The sequence below is a fragment of the Pongo pygmaeus genome, chromosome 8 (assembly GCF_028885625.2).
Source record: "Pongo pygmaeus isolate AG05252 chromosome 8, NHGRI_mPonPyg2-v2.0_pri, whole genome shotgun sequence".
Classification (NCBI taxonomy): domain Eukaryota; kingdom Metazoa; phylum Chordata; class Mammalia; order Primates; family Hominidae; genus Pongo; species Pongo pygmaeus.
Window position 1 is genome coordinate 96,826,846 of NC_072381.2, and position 16,267 is coordinate 96,843,112.

General features: G+C 42.5%; 1 long non-coding RNA gene across 2 annotated transcripts in view; it reads right to left on the reverse strand.

Annotated features, from left to right (window-relative positions):
- Positions 1-1,314: 1,314 nt before the first annotated feature.
- The window catches only part of LOC129045175 (uncharacterized), a 106,648-nt gene continuing 91,695 nt past the window's right edge, over positions 1,315-16,267 (reverse strand). For both annotated transcript variants that reach the window (XR_010127451.1, XR_010127450.1), the window contains exon 4: positions 1,315-1,863. This is a non-coding gene — a long non-coding RNA (uncharacterized LOC129045175). The remainder of the gene's footprint in view (positions 1,864-16,267) is intronic.

Consider the following 16,267-nt stretch of genomic DNA (forward strand, 5'->3'; position numbering starts at 1 on the left):
GCTATAATTTTAAACAATAAATAAACAGCTCAGCCTACACACTTCTCAAATTCTTAAAGTGTTCTCTTTAAATGCAAATAAGAGAGCTCTCAAGTCCTTGGGAGTAAAGGGTGTGGAAAGGGAGCTCTTAAGGGAATCATAAGAAATGCATAATTTGTAATAATAATAATAAGGATCTTTCATGGGACTCTTTCTGTCTTGGTAGTGGCTGAAGTCAACCAAGCAAAACCTGCAAAGGACATGGTTAGCCCGGTTTTATTACCCTTATCCCTCACATACCTCTGAGATCTAAAAGGATTGGGGTTGAAGTATGATTGGAAATTGAAGCATTTCTTTACAAAAAGTTGTTACAGAGTTATGTACTTTCCTCCCATCGTACTTAGAGGGTTTGACATGTGTTCATCGAGTCTGCACAAGGCAATGAACACGGTGGACTAATTTGATGCATACTGGAAAAGCAGTGTATTAGTCTGTTTTCACACTGCTAATAAAGATATACTTGAGACTAGGTAATTTATAAAGAGAAAGAAGTTTAATGGACTCACAGTTCCACGTGGCTGGGGAGGCCTCACAATCATGGCGGAAGGAGAAAGGCAAGTCTTACATGGCGGCAGGCAACCAGAATGAGAACCAAGCAAAAGGGGAAACCCCTTATAAAATCATTTGGCTGGGTGGGGACATAGCCAAACCATCTCAAGCAGAAAGGCAGCAACCAGTAGCCAGAGCAACTGAATGGAAGACTGGCTGAGCTCAGACACACCAGTATTCCCAGTGTTTTTTGGACAAAGGATACATAAATATTCTCTGTGAACCAGAAGACTGCTCAGGAGAGAGAACCGGCCTGGAGGGGGCTTCAAACCTAAGCTGGGAAAGGACCCAGGATTCTGGGGAGCTGAGGGAAAAAACATAAACAGTCACAGAGAACATGCATCTGAGGCATGACACAGGCAGTACAGTCTAATGTTCCCAGTGTAGGCCTCCAGAGTACCCACAAGTACAGCCCCAAAAAGATCTGCTTTGAAATTCCCCCAAGCCCAGAGTCAGCTTGAATCATCCGCCACAGCCAGCAGAATCCATCGCCATATGACATTGGTGCCAGTCAAACTTGACCTTTCCTGTCCCTGACATGTCCTCCCTATTCCCTCTCCTAGTGAGTAGCTGGAGCTATGGAGAAAGTAGCAGGAGTTGAGGGTGGACGACCAAGGTGAGGAAGTCTGGAGGAAGCCAGCCCTGCCCTACTCCAGGCCCAGCAAGAAGAATCTTAAGTGAAATCTGAAGCGTTGATTAACACCTATGAATTGATTTTTTTTTTTTACTGAAATGAGATTATCTTTGTGACAGTAAGTAACTGGAAAACCTTTTATTATCTACAGGTGACTAAAAACTTCAGGGGACCTGCCCTAGACACACCCAGAGGGCAGAGGGGAACTAGTTCCACAGAGCAGGTTCAAGCACATGGTGGGGAAAAGAATGAAGCTGTTTTCTCCTTGTGCCCTCCAAGGTTTTGCTCTTACAATATACTACTTACCTCGTTTCTCCTGGAATTCTCAATATCCTGCTAGCCCAGCAGGTTGAAAGATGTCATCAGCATGGTAGCCGGCTGAGATCAAATCCCATTTTTGCACTTAATGGTCTGTAGGAAAGTAGGCAGAATGCTATCCTCCACGTACCTTGATTCACTTATCTGTACCATGTGGATAATCATAGGATCTACCTCATGGAGCTATTGTGAAGATTTAACAGCCACAAAGATCTTAGATCAGGGTCTAGCTCATGGTAAGTGCTCAATCAATGATAGCAATTATCATCATCCTCTTCATTGAAGACCCTGATGTTCATCAAAAATTTAATGCTCATTAACCTCTAAAGAAAAAGGAAAAGAGAAAGAGATGAGTAAGCATTTGGAATCTTGCTCCACCCAGAACAGAGCTGATGCCACTAGATGTGAGTCCCTCACAGGGCAACAACATCCTCTTTTCCAGAATTCTATTTCCCAGACCCAGTTCAACACCTGCTCAGTCATTGCCAAGAAAGGATTCTTGAGCAAATGAATGAAGAAGTGAATGGATGACTGCTTATACTGCCTACGCCCTGACCACCTTGATCTTGTTGCTCTGGGGCCAGATGAGTGGTTAGAATCTCTCATATTTCCTTGCCCTCAAGGGAGGTGCCTCCTGATTCTACTGTGGCTCTTCAGAAACTCTTCCCACCATGAGGCCCTCACTCCAGACTCTTGACAGCTGAAAGAGAATTGTCCTAAGCAGTGAATCTCAAACTTTAGCATGTATCCGAATCACCTGGAGTGCTTTTTAAAACATAGACTTGGAGTACTTTTTTTTGAGATGGAGTTTTGCTGTTGTTGCCCAGGCTGGAGTGCAGTGGTGCCATCTTGGCTCACCGAAACCTCCGCCTCCTGGGTTCAAGCAATTCTCCTGCCTCAACCTCCCTAGTAGCTGGAATTACAGGCATCCACCATCTCATCCAGCTAATTTTTGTATTTTTAGTAGAGACAGGGTTTCACCATGTTGGCCAGTTGGTCTTGAACTCCTGACCTTAGGTGATCCACCCACCTCGGCCTCCGAAAGTGTGGGGATTACAGGCGTGAGCCACTGCGCCCGGCCCTGGAGTGCTTTTTAAAACAGATTTCTGGGCCCACTCTGGAGTCTCTGGTTTAGTAGGTTTGGACCAAGAATTTGCATTTCTAACAATTTACTGGTCCTGGGAACACACCCTAAGAAACACTGTCCTGTTATTTTTTGACTGTTTAACAAAATCCATGAAGCTGTGGAGAGAAAGGGGGACATTGGTACACTCTTGGTAGGAATGTAAATTAGTCCAGCCACTGTGGAGAGCAATTTAGAGATTTCTCAAAGAACTAAGAGTTGAACTACCATTTGATCCAGCAACACCGTTCCTGGATGTATACCCAAAGGAAAATATATTGTTCTACCAAAAGGACACATGCATTCATATGTTCATCACAGCACTATTTACAATAGCAAAAATTTGGAATCAACCCAGGTGTCCATCGAGAGTGACTGGGTAACAAAAATGTGATACAGGTACACCATGTACTACAGCCATAAAAAAAACAATGAAATCACGTCCTTTGCACAACATGGATGCAGCTAGAGGCCATTATCCTAAGTGAACTGAGGCAGAAATGGAAAAGCAAATACTGCATTTTTCACTTATAGGTGACAGCTAAACATTGGGTACTCATAAAGTGGCAACAGTGGACACTGGAGACTACTAGTGAAGAGGGGAGAGAGGGAGGGGAGTAAGGGCTGAAAAACTACCTGAAAAAAAAAAAACGTAGTAGTACTATGTCCACTACCTGCGTGATGGGTTCAGTCATATCCCAAACCTCAGCATCATGCAATATACCTTTGTAGGCCAGGCACGGTGGCTCATGCCTGTAATCCCAGCACTTTGGGAGGCCAAGGCGGGTGGATCACCTGAGGTCAGGAGTTCGAGACCAGCCTGGCCAATATTGTGAAACCCCAAGACACAAAAATTAGCTGGGCATAGTGGCATGCACCTGTAATCCCAGGTACTTGGGAGGCTGAGGCAGGAGAATTGCTTGAACCTGAGAGGTGGTGGTTGTAGTGAGCTGAGATCGTGCCACTGCACTCCAGCCTGGGCAACAGAGCAAGACTCTGTCTCAAAAAAAATAAAAAATTATATATATATATATGTATATATATATACACCTTTGTAACAAACCTGCACATGTACCCCCTAACCTCAAATAAAAATTAAAAACAAAGCACTGTTCTAAAGCATGGCTTTGATTGCATCATCCACTGCTTAAAAATCTCAGAGAGTTCCTTTTAAAAGTCCATGAACTAAAGCTACTAAATAAAGTCCTCACTCCTTAGTCTCAGGCCCTTCCAACACAGCCCAGTCCAACTTTCTAGCCTCATTTCCTGCCACTCCCCTCCACTCTCTCTAACCACACTGGGCTGCTTTCCCTTTTAGGGACTCTCCAGCAGCCCTGCCTCTGCACTGTTCCCCAGGCCTGCAGTGCCCTTTTCTCCTTCCCTCCTGATCAAGTCCTAGTCATCCTTGAAGACCTGATCCAAATGTCCTCCTCTGTGTCACTTTCTCCAAGTCCCTCCAGGCATGCTGTGTGGCCAGAACATACTGTACACAGCCTTGTTATCACCCTTGTGCATTGGCATTGTCTGTTACATGTCTGTTATGTTACTAGATTGTCTTTGTCCCTCCAGCCATGACCATGCTATTTATTCTCATTTGATGCTCCAAGCCCAGCACAAGGCTTGCCAAAGGGGCAATTTAGCACACATATGATAAATAAGTGAATTCCAGACTGTGGTTGCCCCAGTTGATATCTGTTGCCTGCTCCACAGATGTTTACTGTATTAATCAACTATTGCTATAATAATGGTGCATAGCAAAACACACACACACACATCCAATCTCAACAACGAACATTTATTTTTCTCACTCAGCTAGGGCAGCTCTGCTTCAGGCAGCAATTTGGCTGGGCCTTGGTTCCAAATTGCAAGTTGGGTTCAGGTTTTCTCTACACACATTTCCTCATTCTGGAGCCAGGAGCTACATGTGTGCACACTGCACACATCAGATCTGCTAACATTCCACTAGCCAAAGCAAGTCATATGGCCAAGATCAGTATCAGTGGAGCAGGGAATATACCTTGTCCTCCACAGTGTCAACAAAGCCATGGCAAAGCATATAGAGGTATAATATTATAACAGGGAGCCAATCAAGAATTGGGAAGGAATCATTGGAAATAATAATCTAACCTACAAAATGTACCTTTTCCCACTTTGGGGTCCTCACTCATCTTTGTTCATTCTGCTCAGATGACATCATAGAACCTGCTGACTCCCCAGGGCACAACCCGAAGCCAGTGAACTCATTCTTGTCTTACTCCTTCATCCTTGAAGTTTTGTCTACCATATGCCTAAAGCTGGAAACCCAGAAGGAATAGACCTAGCCATTGTATTTTTTATTATTTTTTTATTTTTATTTCTGCTCCCACTCTATTGGGATCAGCCATTGTATTTTTAAAAACATCATTTGCAAAGTCACTATATTCATTAGTGGAAACTCTCATTGTTAAAGAAATACCACTCCACTCTGTTATGGTGAAAACACAATTCTGTTCTTCCACAAAATGCTACAGGCTGTGAAATTTCTCTTTACCCACCCAACCTCTCTATTCATAACCACACCTTCCTTGCACTAGAGGCCTATTCACTATGATTTTAGCTTTGCCTAATCTAAATGCTGACAAGCCACCCTCCCTAAACCAGTAAGTAGAGAGGGCCAGTAGGGATCTCAGATGATTTCCTTGGAGGTGGGAGAGAAAGCAGCAAGCCCCTCCCCACCCCCTACACACATGTTCTATTGCTAAGGATTACATCACACTATAGGTCTTTTCCAGGACAGGGCAATGCCCTCTAAAAGTTTGCTGTGTCTTGTCTCTGTGAGTTGTTTAGAGACAGGTAGCAGCACGTAGCACACCTCCAGCTTGTAAACCTCTCCTCTCCCCCTACTCAGCCCTCCCATCTGCTTTTAGAAACCAGCCAAGACATCATCCAGTATCCACACAGATTTCCAAAGAACGGAGGGCAGATACTATGTCAAAGCAGACAACACACATGACATAATCAAAAGATCCTAGCAGTTAGGAAATGGGGGTTCTGGCCCTACCACTAACTGTGGTGACCTGGGGTAGGCCCCTTCACCTTTCTGCACCTCCGTTCCCTTTCTGAGCTCCTTTTTCTCTGCTTCAGCCCATTGTTTGACTCCTTCATAACTTAATAGGGTTTGTAATCATTTGATTTACGTATTTTTCTTTTTACTTGCTCTTAGTCTGTGCTCCCCACTAGAATGTAAGCCCCTTTGGGTGATCCGATTATCCCATTGAATACCCAGCACTTGGTACATTGTCATCAGTCAGTAAATATCCATTTAAATTAATGAATGAATACACTGATATCAAATGATCTAGTTTTAATATTCTATAACTTTTAATCTATTAAAGCAAAAACAAGTGAACATATATGAAAGAAAAATTAGCTTGCTTCAGTAGTTCCCAGGGACGAAATGGGGCAACAGATGACTATGTGAACATTTCCTGTTCATCAGCCTCCTTCTTATAACACTTCGTTAGGATCGTAGAGAACAATTTATTATTTTTATATGTCTAACATAACCTGAGTAATTGTGAGCACAGCAATTGGAAAGTCTTTCTTATCTTTCTGGCATTTTCTCGTCCTTCCTAGCATTTCTTTCCTGATTTGATAAATCGTTTTAATCAACACTTAGGTACATGGTCTAGCCTACTCACCAAGTCTAGGCTAGTTTCTCCATTTCCATTATGCATTTGTTCCTTGGAATTTTTGCGTTACTTCTATCCAATCTTGCCATTAACCCCAGAGAATTTAAGATCAAATTGAAACTTAAAAGTACAAAAATGTTCAATAGCGTCCTTCAGACCAGTCCAATTTTTGTGTTAGCAGAAACCATCTGGGCAAAGTCACTATAATGAATGCCATTAGCCACTGTTTCTCAATATAATATTAATATTTAATTAAGACTATGCTGATGGTTGGTCAATGACCTTGGTCTCCATCTTCGTGCCTCTCCACAGCCATTGAACTTTCATCCAATCAGGCCATCCCAAGCTAGTGGACCAATCGCAGATCATTGTAGTTTATTTCTCCCACATACACACACTCTTTTATTTGGTGGGTTTAGCCAGAATTTTCATCCTCTCTTTGCTTATTTGTGTCCAAGCAGCTAAGATGATGTATCTGGTATTTGCTCTTCATAGTTGCTCCTGACAGAGAAGTGAAGGGCTGCGTTTCCTTGAAATGTCTTTTCCAGAAAGATATAGATTTGATCCTCTGTTCTAGCCTTCTGAGAACTCCTGGCTAGGGCAAAAACATTTATGTGATTTCAGATGTTTATGGCAAAAGTTAAACCAAACAACCGATGCTTTTGTTTAGAGCTTTGCCCTATGTGGTCAAACTACCATGCCTAAGCTTCTTTCCCATTTTCCTTCATTCTTCCTTCATCGTACTCAGATCAAACCATGCCTTGTTTCTCCTACAAGCTTGGTGCTTTCCTGAATCCTTGTCTCCTGAATAGTCAGCCCTGAAGGTCCAATACACCTGTTGCCTCCTCCATAAAACTGTCTTAGATCACCCTAATTGGAAGTAATCTGAACCCCCATAGCACTCTTACTTCTCTTATAGGACTTTTCTTTCTCTACCTTATCTTATAGTTTTTTATAAAATTGTTTGTCTCCTACATGAACAATAAATTACTTGTACATAGGAACTATCTCTTCTTCATCTTTATCTCTCGAAAAGTGATCAGTATTATTGTTTGGTTGGATGATGTATTAGTTAGTTCTTATACTGCTAATAAAGATATACCAGAGACTGGGTAATTTATAAAGGAAAGAGGTGTAACTGACTCACAGTTCCACATGGCTACGGAGGCCTCACAATCATAGTGGAAGGCGAAGGAGGGAGCAAAGTCACATTTTAACACTACAGCAGGCAAGAGAGTGCGTGCAGGGGAACACCTCTTTATAAAACCATCAGGGCCGGGCAAGATGGCTCACACCTGTAATCCCAGAACTCTGGGAGGTCCAGGTGGGTGGATCATTCGAGGTCAGGAGTTCGAAACCAGCCTGGCCAACATGGTGAAACCCCCTCTCTACTAAAAATACAAAAATTAGCTGGGTGTGGTGGTGGGCGCCTGTAACCCCAGCTACTCGAGAGGCTGGGGCAGGAGAATTACTTGAGCCCAGGAGGCGGAGGTTGCAGGCAGTGAGCAGAGATCGCACCATTGCACTCCAGCCTGGGCAACAGAGCGAGACTCTGTTGGAAAAAACACACACACACACACACACTTCGGATCTCGAGAGACTTATTCACCATCACAAGAACAGCACAGGAAACACCCACCCCCATAACTCAATTGCCTCCCACTGGGTCCCTCCCATGACACATGGGAATTATGAAAGCTATAATGCAAGATGAAATTTGGATGGGGACACAGCCAAACCATATCAGATAAATAAATGTCTCTAGCTTGTGACATGAGACATCCGTTATACATTTGAAACTCAATACATGTTATTAATAATAGACACATTTATTATCCTTTTCTAACTCCAATGTCAGCAGGGAGCTGGAAAGCTAGTCAATGAACTAGAGAAAAACATAGGGAGAGTTGTTTGTCTCTGTGTACATTCAGGTGTCCAGGTATATTACAGGTTTATGGCAGGAATATTCATTCCACACTGAGCCAAGTGAGTGATAAACTGTCTACAAATAGAGGGTACCAGCACCTCCTACTGGAAGAAGGTAGGACATGCAGGTACTGATAGAGAAGTTTTATTGGAAAAGGTAAAGGGTACAAGGTTATTTTCATCCTTGTTTGGTTGACTTGTACTTGTACTTGTTTGTTCAGGTATAACCCATGAGTTGGGGACATAGCGAGTGAGCATATATATAACAGAATAGAGGTGGGATGTTTCCAGGGGCCTGGTTAAGAATGGAAAAACATTACCCAAGATAGTCCATGAATGTATAACCAGACCTAAGAGTTGAAAGCACAGCCAAGGGAGTATTCTGCATTGGGATTGGAAAAGATGACAACATTCAAAGAACTAAAGGTCTGAGGAAGAGCTATATTGGTGATATGAGCAGCAAAGTTGGTAATCTTGGGAGTCACAAGCAGAGAAACAAGTAAGGTATGGATGAGTCAGGTAATTTTGGAAAAGTGCTTAGAGAAGAAAGTAAGATACAACCCAAGACCTCCAAGAACTCATTCACCAAGTCTTTTGTTATACTCAACGAAACTTTGTTTCCACACTCCATTCATCACTTCAGGAAGCCAAATTACTGCTTCATTTACCCATTCAAAAATATCTAAATAAAAAATATTATTGAGAGATATATAGAATATTTTATTTTAAAAAGATGCACACTATTTCTGGTTAGTTTTTTAAAAAGTCAATTCTTACCCCATATGCAAGCAAAATTCAATTGGATTTTTTTTATTTTGGCCAAATAAAGTTTAAAAATATATAAAAGAATCAACAGGGAATATCAGCTTCAAAATTTTTTAAATAGAAGTGTTGAGAGAAGGTTCTACCCTGTTAGCCATGAAATCATATTACAAAGCTGACATAAGTTAATGCGGTCTTAGCACAGAAATTATCACAGATCAGAGTAAATAATCCAGCAATGTACACCAAGATCTAAAACATTTAATAAATAATAAAGAAAGCATCACAAACAAGTGGGAAACATGAATTATCAAATACATGGCAGTTTAGAAATTAACTATTTGGGGAAAAGTCAGCTTTGAGCCTCACCTCATGCACAGATAAATTCTATGTGGATCACAAAAAGATGTAGAATTCAAACTTTTAAAACATAGGTGATTATGCCATATTGCTGGATGGGAAATGATTTTCTAAACATAACAATGGGAAAAAACATAAAGACTTAGATGTAAGATCCAAAATTATGAAACTACTAGAAGAAAACATAGGGGAAACATTTCATGAAATTAGACTGGGCAAGAATTTTTTTAATAAGATCTCAAAAGCACAGTCAAGGAAAGCAAAAAATAGACAAATAAGATCACATCAAACTAAAGAGTTTCTGCACAGCAAATGAAACAATAAAGTGAAGAGACAACCTACAGAATGGGAGAAAGTATTTGCAAACTATGCATCTGACAAGGGGTTAATATCCAGAATATATAAGGAACTTGAGTAACTCAATAGCAAAAAAAAAACAAAAACAAATAATCTCATTTTAAAATGAGCAAAAGACCTGAAAATATATTTCTCAAAAGAAAACATACAAATGGCCAACAGATCTGTGAAAATATGCTCAAAACCACAAATCTGTCAGAGAAATGCAAATTAAAACTGCCGTGAGACATTACCTCACCCCAATTAGAATGGCTATTATCAAAGACAAAAAAAAAAAACTGACAAGGATGCAAAGAAAAGAAAACTCTTACGCACTGTTGGTAGAAATGAAAATTAGTGCAGCCATTATGGAAAAAAGTATGGAGATTACCCAAAAAATTAAAAATAGAACTACCATACATCCAGCAATTCTATTACTCAGTATATTTCCAAGGGAAATGAAATCAGTATATCGCAATAACTCCTGCACACCCATGTTTATTCCAGTGTTATTCCCAAAAGTGAAGATATGAAATAAACCTAAATGCCCATCTACAGATGAATGGATACAGAAAATGTGGTGTATGTATATATACAATGGAACATTATTTAGCCATAAAAAGGATGAAATCCTGTCATCTGTGGCAACATCGATGAACCTAGAGGCCGTTATGTTAAGTAAAATAAGCCAGGCACAGAAAAACAAAAACTGCATGATTTCACTCATATGTGAAATCTTAAAAAGTTGATTCCTTAAAAGTAAAAGGTAGGATAGTGGTTACCAGAGGCTGGGGAAGGGAAGAGAGAGGGATGATGTGGGAGGCTGGTCAATGGGTACAAAGTTATAGTTAGATAGAATACATTTTTGGTGTTCTATTATACATCAGGATGACAACAGCAAATAACAATGCAGTATATATTTCAAGATAGCTAGAAGAAAATATTTTGAGTATTGTTGCCACAAAAAAATGATAAATGTCTAAGGTGATAGATATGGTAACTACCTACCCTGATTTAATCATTATATTACGTATACATGCATTGAAACATCATATTGTATCCTATAAATATGTAAAATTATGTCATTATAAATTTAGAAATTAAATTTAAAAATTACAATGAATATATTTGTTTCCATTCAATTTTTTAATTACTATACTTCAAAATAATGTCATTAATAAAACTAAATCACAAGCTGGAAAAGTATTTGAAACAAGAATGTTCTTTTTAAAATTTTTTTGAATTTTGCTAATTCTTCATTCTGATCTGAAACAATATTCTTTTTTTTTTTCTTTCAGAAGACAAGGCCTTGGCTATGTTGCCCAAGCTGGTCTCCAACTCCTGGGCTTAAACGATCCTCCCGCCTTGGCCTCCCAGTGTGCTGGGATTACAGGCATGAGCCACTGTGCCCAGCCCTGAAACAATATTCTCGATACATAAAGAACTTCTATAAGTCAGTAAGAAAAACACTAACAATGTAAATATTAAAGGACATAAAATAGCTAAGGCACAAAAAGTAGAAATGTTACAGTTAATAAACAGGAGAAATGCTTAACCCCACTAATAATAATGAAATGCAAATCAAAATAATAATGAAATATGTTTTAGTAGTTATGTTTTTCAAATAACATTCTGTACTAGCAAAGTATTTAGAAAGAGATGCTCTCACATCCACTGGCAAGAATATAGAACCTTTCTGATCAGAAATCTGAAGATAAGTAGCATTTTAAAATGTTTGCATCCAGACTGGGAACAGGTGCCTTTGACATCCCAGATGCTTGAGGGGGGAAGGTGCACTTACCATCCCTGAGCCAGTCTAGCTGCACAGTAGGGAAGTGTGAGATGCCGCAGAAGCTACCGCACAGCCCACAGCCTGACATTCCAGAACCTTGGGACACTCTGGAGCATCCACAGGGAAAAGAAGTACACCAGGAACTTAGCCTTGGCCTGCTCGAATGCACACCATTCTGAGTTTCTATGAAGGTGGTTATGTCCAAGATTGCCCAGGACAATTCATTCCAATAAGGAGGAAAGAGTATGAGGATTCGAGGAGCAGGGCCAGGGTAGTGTTCTGACCAGGATGGGTAGCATGGTGGGGAAGAACATGGGCTGCCTCCGTTCAAATTCCAGCCCTGCCTCTCACTCAGCTGCGTGATCCCTGGCAAGTTACTAATCCACAGCTGTGCTTCAGTTTTCTTGCCCATAAAACGGAGGCCAATACTGGTGACTTTAGTCAGAGAATCAAATACAAGATGCCCTTTTCTGGCACAGATGGGAAATACTTGATAAATGTTCATCTTTGATTATTTCATTATTATCATTGCTCCCTTTCCGGTTCTGGAGTTGGGGAGACCTTTCCTCATCAAGCAATCAAATATGCGGCTGCCAGGCAGAGGCCACAAGCACTGCTGGGCTGCCATCAACCTTGTCTGGTAGGCTTCTTCTCCTACTCAGATACCTTAGAGACAAAACTTCTTGAAGCCCAGGGCCATGAAGTTTTCCTAGTGCTGTAGGAACACAGGCAAGCAGCCAGAGTCCCAGGCCTCAGCTGAGGCTGCATAAGGCCCTAGTGAGGACAGCGTTGATTTGAGAACCAATGAGTAAATGCAGAGAGTGGCCAACCTCCTTTCCCACCAGAAACCTGGGGGTCCATGACAGCTCATCCCAGCCAGGCTCTTGTGGAACCAACAGAGGATGGCTTAGCTCCAGGCCAAGTCACAGGCCATGGGCCAGGCCCAGCTCTCCTGGGGCAATTGGACCCCAAGAGGCTCTGCCTAAGACTGGGCCTTGCTGCATTCTGCCAGGGGCAGGCTTGCGTGGGGGCATGTTGTCCAGGAGACCAAGACAGCTTTCATATGTGGGGCTCCTTGTAGGAACAAAACAATTACCAACCTCTTGGCCCTATTGATGAGGGCACTAAGAACCTCTGTTCACAGCCTCCCCAAAACAATGGTGGCCCACAGGCCCACAATGATTTCTAGCTCTTGTAGAGACTCAGACAAATTGGGCTGCTGGCTGTATGGGAGGGGAAGGCTGTACACGTGGCTGTGGCTATGCTACTGGAAAGACGGCACTTGATCCGGGACAGATATCAGTCCTCTAGAAGCCCCCCACTCTCATCAAGTGAGCATCTGTCCTTGGGGCAGCTCCTTCTTCAGGCAAAGAGAAGGGACTGATTTAGGTTCTGCTCATTCTCCTCTCCTTGCTTCCCTGGTGCCCCTGGGACCATGGACCCTTGGAATAATGCCCAACCCCTGGTCCCCAAGGCCAGGGAGAAAGCAGCACCTGCCCCCAAACCTGGGCTTAGGGCTTGAGCCACTAGGGTTTCCCAAGGAAGACATTTGCAAATGGCTAGATCCGAGAAGTCAGATGACTAAGAAAGGAATCCAAGAAGACAGGCCATCAACTTAGAGATTTATGGACTATGTTGAAATGAACTGAATTGTGTCCCCCTAAAATTCATATGTTGGTGCCCTAACTCCTGTATGATGGTATTTGGAGATGGGACCTTTGGAAGTTACTTAGGTTTAGATGAAGTCGTGAGACAGGTTTAGATGAAGTATTGAGAATGGGGCCCTCATGATGGGATGAGTGCCTTTATAAGAACAGATACCAGGAGGTTACTCTCTGCCTCCCTCTCTCCCCTGCCCCATCATGTGAGGGCACAGTGAGAAGCCAGGAAGAGGGTCTTCATCAGAACCTGACACCCTGGCACCCTAATCCTCAGGCTTCTAGCCTCTAGAATTGTGAGAAAAATGTCTGCTCTTTGAGTTGCCCAGTCTATGGTATTTTGTTATGGCAGCCTGAGCAGGAAAAGACACTGGTGCTCATAAATAGAAAACAGAGGTTCCAATACCACAAACAGGGCAGAAGAAAGCAGGACCTGAAAATAATGAGAGTCAGACATGGGGCGACAAGGCACACCCGCTGAGTGTGCAGCGTGGATGGTTCAAGGCAAACCTCATGGAGCCAGACTCCAGCCCCAACATCTCCATTGGAAATGTTAGAATTCTTCTGTCAGCCCTGGCTGCCAGAGTCCTCAAGGGGCAGCTCCTCTGGACAAGAAGGATCCCAATAGCCATTCTTGGGAAAAGAGCATTCAATTTGCAATACTGACTAGGTACCAATATATGCCAGGAGCCATGACAGGCACTGGGGTACAGCTGTGAATAAGACCAGCCTAATCTCTGTCCTCACAGAGCTTCCCACTTAGCAGGAATTACAGATATTACAGTAGAAATTACAGATGCACTAAGCATTGCAGAAAACTCCTGTTAGTGAATAGAATTTGAAAAATAGACATCAGACTTAGCAGCTATCAAACCCTAGGCTCACAAGAGGTAACAAAAGGCTATTTTGAAAAAGCTTGGGAATCCTTCATAATGGAGACTGCATGGTGGTAATTTACCCTAGATGTCCTCCAAGCTGCTCAATAACCCATTTCGATTTTATCATCCATGAACATCTAAATCCCTCCTGAACTTTACCTCTTTACTGTTTCATTCTATTTTACCATTGCTGACTTAACACTTCTCTTGAATTCATTCATGGAGTCTCAAGCTTTTTCTTTCTATGAGGGGGAATTCTTATCCCATCAATGTATTCTGTCCCAGAACGTGCTCCTTTCCCTTCAGCACTTAGTTCTCCCCTGGACTTTTCCAAGCCCAATTATGTCATTCCTGAGATGGGTGCTCATAAATGCCAGCAACCCTAGTTTTGTTGCCAGTGCCCATTGCCAGGATCTGCCCACGTATTCCCTCTGGCCAAGAGCAACCCCTTCTCTGCCTGCCCCTGCAGGCCAAGGAAGGCCACGGCCCCAGTGCCTGCCCCTTTGCAGAATGGACCCCTCTCATTCATAGCATCCTACTTGTGCCCAGGTTTTGTAGTCTGCAGAGTTCTTTCATAGACATTTTCTCATTTGATACAAAAATCTTGAGAAGCAGGCAAGGTAGACATGAGTTTTCTCATGATTTACAAAACAGAAGTTCAAAATTAATTAATTTATTAAATAAGTTGCCCAATGTCATAAAACTACTAGTGGCAGATGCAGGAATTCAACTTGGGTCTCCTGAGTTGTATCTGCCCAACCACCCCCTTTCTTTAACCCCGAGGCTGCATGCTCTATCTCTTAATATCTGCCACAGATTTCTTCCTTGTCTTGGTGCAAACCTTGGCTTCAGAACACTGGAAGCTCTAGGTAAGTAGCACTTCCTCCAGAGTCTCAGTTCCCTGGGACCCACACCTGGGAGGCTGACCTTCCCCCACACTCTTCTCTACCTGGCCCCTCGCTTCCCAAGGGGGCAGGGGTGATCAGGCCATTTCTAACTCACTACTGTTCCTCTGAATTGTGGCATCTCAGTGCTAAGTCCAAATTTCTGCCCAGCACTAAGCTATGCTTCTAACAATGCTCAATAAATGTTTGGCAAATTGATAGAAAATCTGCTGTCTGCGTATTTTCTGACTCACTGCCTCACATTGCCCTCTGACTCGTGTATTCTTTAAGACTTGATTTTAGGCCAAATTTCTGACAAGCAATACCAACCCTTCCAATTTAGAGACTCCGATATGACCTATTTCTTGCTATAATCAGCATTCTTTTCAAAGGGTACTTATGTGTGCACCAAATACTGGAACCCCTGCTTTATCCAATAGCGTGATCAAGGCTATGATGGAGCTAAAGGGATCCAAAGCTGCTTAATCCAAATGGATTGAGGGTGGAAGAGAAGAAAGATAGGGCAGGCAGGCTTCCAAGAAGAAAGTGCCTGAGCCGGTTCTTAAAAGTGAGTAGAACTAACCAAGATGGAGGAGAGGGGAAAACATTCTAGGCAGGAAATGTGGCACATGAAAAGACACAGAGTGTTAGAGATTATGGTGTATTGAGGAACTACGAGTTCCTCATAGTTGAGCATGGCTGGAGGGCAGGTTGGGAAAGGATGGAGAAGCGAGGTCTAGAGAAGGGCATGGACCAGGTAAGGAACGGCCATGCAGGCCATGCTGAGGTGACTAGACTTCACACTGAAGGAGATGGGCAGCCCTTGCAGAATGTCAATGTGATAGAATCAGATTTGTGCAAACACTCTGGCTGCATAAGAACAGATCGCAAGGGAGCCAAATCTATTGAGAGGGTGCTGCTTTAACCTGCATAAGAAATAACTAACAGAAAATCAAATGATGTACAGAAGCTTAGAATGTCAATGCTGAAAGGGGCCTTGCAGATGGGTCATCTTATCCAAATGCTCCATTTTAGAAATGAAGTAAGGTGGTCAGAGAGGGAGGCCAAGGATTAAGTGCTACTCTGCTGCCATAAATGCCTCTACCTGGCCCATTTATTAGTCCTCTCTCCCATCCGCGGATTTGCTTGCTAGGGCTGCCATAACAAAATACCACAGACTGAGTGACTTAACCAACAGAAATTTATTTTCTCATAATTCTGGAGGCTAGAAGTCCAAGATCAAGGTTTTGGCAGGTTTAGCTTCTTCTGAACCCTCTCTCCTCAGCTTGAGAATTGGCTGCCTTCCAGTTGTGTGCTCACATGGTCATCCTTTGGCT